Source organism: Mustela erminea, chromosome 10 (assembly GCF_009829155.1).
Source record: "Mustela erminea isolate mMusErm1 chromosome 10, mMusErm1.Pri, whole genome shotgun sequence".
Classification (NCBI taxonomy): Eukaryota; Metazoa; Chordata; class Mammalia; order Carnivora; family Mustelidae; genus Mustela; species Mustela erminea.
Window position 1 is genome coordinate 76,668,190 of NC_045623.1, and position 5,880 is coordinate 76,674,069.

The window sequence follows — 5,880 nt, forward strand, 5'->3', positions numbered from 1 at the left end:
GAGCAACTTGTCAGAGACGGCATCACCGGCAGGATGGAGCTGGGCCATGAGGCCAACTTCTGACTAAACCCCACACTCTGTCTCCCTGCAGGCTTGAGGAAGAAAGCCCTGGGGGGGCTGCATCGGGTCTCCTCCTTCCAATCCCAGAGACCTCCAGAAAACAGTACATGGAAACTGAAACAGGTCGATTCCTGCCACCCTGAAGTAAACCAGGCTTTGCAAATGGAAAACACAGGCAATATTTATCATATTTACCATTTTCAAGTATATATTACATGCCAGTCACCCGGCAACCATGTTCTCACTTCCTGTTCTCAATAAATCTTTGAAGTAAGTACTGAGTCTCTCATCATTTTGCGGTTGGGGAAATGGAGACTCAGAAAGCCCAAGTAATATGCCCAAAGACACAGAGCTAGCAGATCTGTCTCCAAGGCCTGTGTTCTTCTCACCCCATATCACTGTCAGACCTCTCATTCATTCGTCCTTTGCTCCGTTTCTTTATTAAACAGAGCCTCTTCCTTGTGCTAAGTAACTAACGCGACAGAGGGAGGGCGGGAGTGCTTGAGCCCCTGCCTGGGAAGAGGTCATTACCTGGGGAAAGATAAGGCTCAAATAAATTGTAATCTAAGTGATCGGAGCCAGACCCAGGTCCAGTGCCCGTGCTGGTGCTCGGCCAGGTAAAGCGGTGCTTCTTAGAGTTTTGGTTTTTAATTTTTTTCATCAGAGGTGCTTGAATTGACACTCACTACCTGTTCACTATCTCACTACCTACTCCCGGATCTTGGCCAAATGACTTCACTTCCTCAAATCTCTGTTGACTCTTTGAGAAAAAGGGAGAGGGGGCGCCTGGGTGGCTCAGTGGGTTAAGCAGCTCAGGTCATAATCTCAGGTCCCAGAATAGAGCCCCACATTGCGCTCCTTGCTCAGCAGGGAGTCTAATTCTCACTCTCCCTCTGCCTCTGCCCTCATGCCCGCTCTCTCTCTCTGAAATAAATAAATAAATAAAATCCAAAAAAAGAAAATAGGAGAGAAAAACATTCATCTCATCAAGTTCTTGTGGGCATTAACTGGGATGATACTGTATCCATTCATTCAACATGTACTGAGTATTCATTCATTCATTCAATATGTACTGAGTCCCGGTTTGTGCCAGGTACTGTTTTGGTGTTGCAGATGCTAGAGGAAGTAGACGGCAGACATTCCCTTGGAACCATGGAAAGATCTGGTTTTTTAAGTTAAAAAAAAAAAAAAAGTTAATGGAGGCATACATAATATGCATACAGAAAAGTGTAAAAAGTTGAGGTGTACAGCTTGATGAATTGTCACAAGCTGAACACACCTGTGTAACCAACACCGTGATTACAAAATGTTACCAGCAGTGTCAGGACTAGGATATGGTAAGTGAGGCACCTACCTCCACAGTAAAATTTAGGGGGTGTTGAAAGCACGATAAACAATGCTTCAATGTGATAGCTTTTTTTGTCGTTTTAAGGATTTTTATTTATTTATTTATTTGACAGAGAGATACACAGCAAGAGAGGGAACACAAACAGGGGGAGTGGGAGAAGGAGAAGCAGGATCCCCGCAGAGCAAAGAGCCCAATGCGGGGCTGGATCCCAAGACCCTGGGATCATGACCTGAGCTGAAGGCAACCGCCCAATGACTGAGCCACCCAGGCGCCCCAATGTGATAGCTTTTAAAAATCAAAATTCATGCCAAAAAATCCATGATGACAAAATATCAAAATTTTAAATAAGACAGGATTAGTAATAGTGTCGTGTTGAGTCATATGGAAAGCTCAGGGCAAAAGGAAAACATCGGTAAAGTTGACCCTGGCTTACCTTTGTCCCAGCCCTGATATCAACTCCCCTCACAGTCACTGCCTCCCCTGCAAGGGTAACTATTGTCCAGACTTCTAATCCCAGAGGTAAGTTTTGCCTGTTTTTGAACTTTGGACGCGTGAAATCACGCTCTTTTGCATGTGGCTTCTTTCACTCCACATTACGTCTGTGAGACATAACCATGTTGAAGCATGCCCAGGAAAAATGTTTAAACAAGGGAAGGAGGTGGTGGCTGGGTGTTTTAGAGACCAGTGTGGCGGCAGGTGGGAGCATGGATACACAGGGGTTCTAGACCCTGCTGGCTCTGGGCCTGTGGGGATGAGGAGGAGAGGGTGAATTCCAGTGATATTTTGTAAGGATAGAGGTCACAGGACTGACTGGCTATTGGGGATGAGGGAGAGAGAGGAGGCAAGGAAGATGCTCCATCTCTGGCTTGCCCAGTTTGGTGGACAGAGGAGCCATCTCTGGAGTGGGCACTGGGAGGGAGGGGAAGATGAGTCTAGATTTAAACAACGTGAGTGCCAGGAACCTGTGGGACATTCCAAGGGCTGACCTGGAGCCAGCTGTCCAGATAACCCTGGCCCTCAGGAGAGGATGCTGGAGCGATATGTTCCCCCTGCCCACACCCCAACACCCCCCACCCCCACCCCAAGCATCAGCGAGCAGGCGGCAGCCTTGATGAGAAGCTGTGCAGAGGCCTGGGGAAGGGCACAGCAAGGGTAAAGAAGGGAACTGAAAAGTTCTTTGAGGGGCGCCTGGGTGGCTCAGTGGGTTAAGCCGCTGCCTTCGGCTCAGGTCATGATCTCAGGGTCCTGGGATCGAGTCCCATCGAGCTCTCTGCTCAGCAGGGAGCCTGCTTCCCTCTCTCTCTCTCTGCCTGCCTCTCCGACTACTTGTGATTTCTCTCTGTCAAATAAATAAATAAAATCTTTAAAAAAGAAAAAAAGAAAAGTTCTTTGAGAGCAGCTGCTTTGAACAGGTGTGCAAATCAGAATGAAAATATTAAACACCCAAAACTGTCCTGGTTGGTCCATCAGGCCTTCCTAGAGTCCAGCCCCGCGTTTACCTGCAGCCTGGGAGGATTTGAGTTGCAAAACATCCCGAGGATTAGCGGACCGCGCTACACCCACTCCCCCCCGCCCCCCGCATCCCCGCATCCCCCCATCCCCGTCCCAACCCAGGCCAGCCCCTCTCGCATCCGCAGCGATGGCTGACTCAGCAAGGCTTTTTTTTTTCCTCCGGGATGCTTGCCTTTAAAGGCAAAAAAGAAAAAAAGGAAACAAAAAAACCCTCTTCCCGGGTGCCTTACTCACACCAGACTCGTGGAGCAGCTAGGACCGCCCAGCACAGCGCCCCGGAGCCCACGTGCGTGCTCTGAGGCACGCACCCCAGCGCCGTCACTGGGCCACCTGGCACCGCCCCTCCAGTCCCCGAGAGCCCTTCCTCCCCTGGCTAGGGCTGGAACTGCTTGGAATCAAACCCAGAAAAAGTCCGAGTTCCTTCCAGGGCTGAAGGCAGCCTCTGGGGAACAAAGCGGCCAGTGTGAGCACAGTTAGGGGTTGGGGGGAGTGAGGGGGGGCCCCTCGGATCCTCCAAGCCCAGCTCTAGGACTCTACTGCCTCCTCCCAGCCTTCTTAAAAGCCTCAGGGTAGGGGAGGCTTGAGGGAAGGCTGAGATTTATTCATGTCGTACCCCTGCTCAGAAACCCTCGGTGGCTCCCCACTGCTCACTGAATAAAGTCTTACATCCTAGAACCTGGCAATTGAGGGCCTTTATGACCCCTGTTCTTCAGCTTTTTCGGCTCAAATTCCCCCTAACTTCATATCCTCTTTCCCCAACTCCCTACACAGTGGACACAGGGGCTTTGGGGCTCAGGCTGCACCTTCCAGGCCCGCTCTAGGCATTCTTAGCTCCTGGTCTCTCCTCTCCTGCCTCCCAACCTTTCAGGCTCAGATGCCATTTAGACTTTCTCGGGCGTTCCCTCTGCGGTTGGAGTTAAATTCTGTTTTCCAGGACTCAGCCACCCCAAAAATAAACTAGCCCCCCTGAGAGTCTAACCTCTGATCCAGTGTTAATAGCTTCTCATGAGTTTACCTCGAAACTGTAGCGTCTAGGGGCTCATAAAACTTTTACGGAGAGAGAACACCTAGAAATGGAATTTCAAGCAGAGAATGGGGGTCTGTCTGGGCAGGTATGGTGAGGTAGGGCAAAAGGAAAGCTCTTTTTCTAGCTGCTCTTGCTTTGTCTTCTGGTGCTACCCTGACCAGAGGAGGGGGATTTGATTCGACATCATGAATTAGGACGGTTTCTTTCTTTCTTTCTTTCTTTTTTTTTTTTAAGATATTATTTATTTATTTATTTGACAGACAGAGATCACAAGTAGGCAGAGAGAGGAGGAAGCAGGCTCCCTGCTGAGCAGAGAACCCAATGCGGGGCTCGACTCCAGGACTCTGGGATCATGACCTGAGCCTAAGGCAGAGGCTTTAACCCACTGAGCCACCCAGGTGCCCCAGGACTGTTTATTTCGATAAACTTTTATACATATCCATTTTTTCTCAGGCTGATCCAGGAGGGAACTGTTATACCCATTTTATAGATATGAATCTTGAAGTTCAGAGAGAAGGGATTTGCTCAGTGATGATTGGTAGGCCAGTTGCAGAGCTGGGACTCCTGAGTCTGAATCCGGGAGTCTGTCTTTAGTCTCTGGGTGTGGTCTAGAGTCTGCCTTCCCTTCAGCAATTTCTCTCTGCCTGCTGTCTCTATGCATCTTCTTCCCTCTGCCAAGAATGGCCTTCCTTACAATCTACCTGGTGAACTCATATTTAGTCTTCTAAACCCTGCTCAGCATGCCCCCTCCCTTCCCTAAAGCTCTCTCTATCCCCTGTCCTTCCCCTGTGGTACGAGTTCTCCTCCAGTACACATTCTTATCCCTGTATTACTGCTGTCCATTTCCCATCCTGTGTCCTTTTCAGTTTGGGGGCTCCATAAGCCTAGCAACAGACTCACGTGCCCCTGATCCTAGGGAAGCAACCCACCCGGGGCTGGCCTGGAGAAGGAAAGGGAGCCTGGTGGTGAGTGTGACCCAGGGGCAGAGTGAGACATACCCACAGCTGGGAAAAGACACACACAACAGACTGGGCGTGCTTGGAAACAGAGCTATGGAGACCTTGAGCCGGGGAGAGACCAAACCAAAAAGGTACTTAAGGAAAGACTGCATGCTTTGGCAGGAAACAGGCATGTAGGCTACTCATCTGATCGTTCATTACTGCCTGCCTTCACGCTTTCCGCATGTGTCTCCACCACAGATGCCATCCTCCATTTGGGGGCAGACAGACAGGACCAGCAGTGCATGAAGAAAACACCGAAGGGGAAGATTCTGTCTTGGGAGACTCTGGGACACTTTCTGGAAGCCCCACTGCAGAGGTACTCTGTGCCATCAGAAGCACTGAGGCGGGACTGGAGGGAGTCAGGCAGAGGTAACAACCAGAGCAAAGGCAAGAGAAGAAACTGCGGGTGGCAGAGGTGAGGCCCAGAGCTTGTAAACTAAGCGAGGGCCTACGGCCTCTCGGGCAGCATCAGCCATAGGAGCCCAAGGGTGTCCATCAGGACTAGAGGAGGTGAGACCAGAGGAGTGGAGGCACAGCAAACAGCAGGGAGGAAGGGAAGGAGGCTGAGGTAGGTGGTAGAGAGAGTGAAAGCAGCAGGAATTGGTGGCCTCTGGTATGTGGGGCACAGGAGAAAGCCCCAGGCTTTGCAGGCTGAGCCACAGGAAGACCATAGGAACAGAAGCTGCGGGCAGAGATATTCTGGGGAGGGGCCTGCTTCTCGTTCTGTGGACTGCTCCATGCCCAGCTAGGGTGCCCCCTTAGCAGCACTGGACACACAGCCCGGACAGAGGAGTCCAGGCATCACGTGGTCAGCTCAGCCTCCTCCTTTCCAGCCAAAGTAACCCCTCCTTGTCCCTTTCCACAGGGAAAGGGACACTTGGCCTCACCTCAGGACTGTGCACTGGTGGGGGGTGGGGGGTGACTTTCCCTTC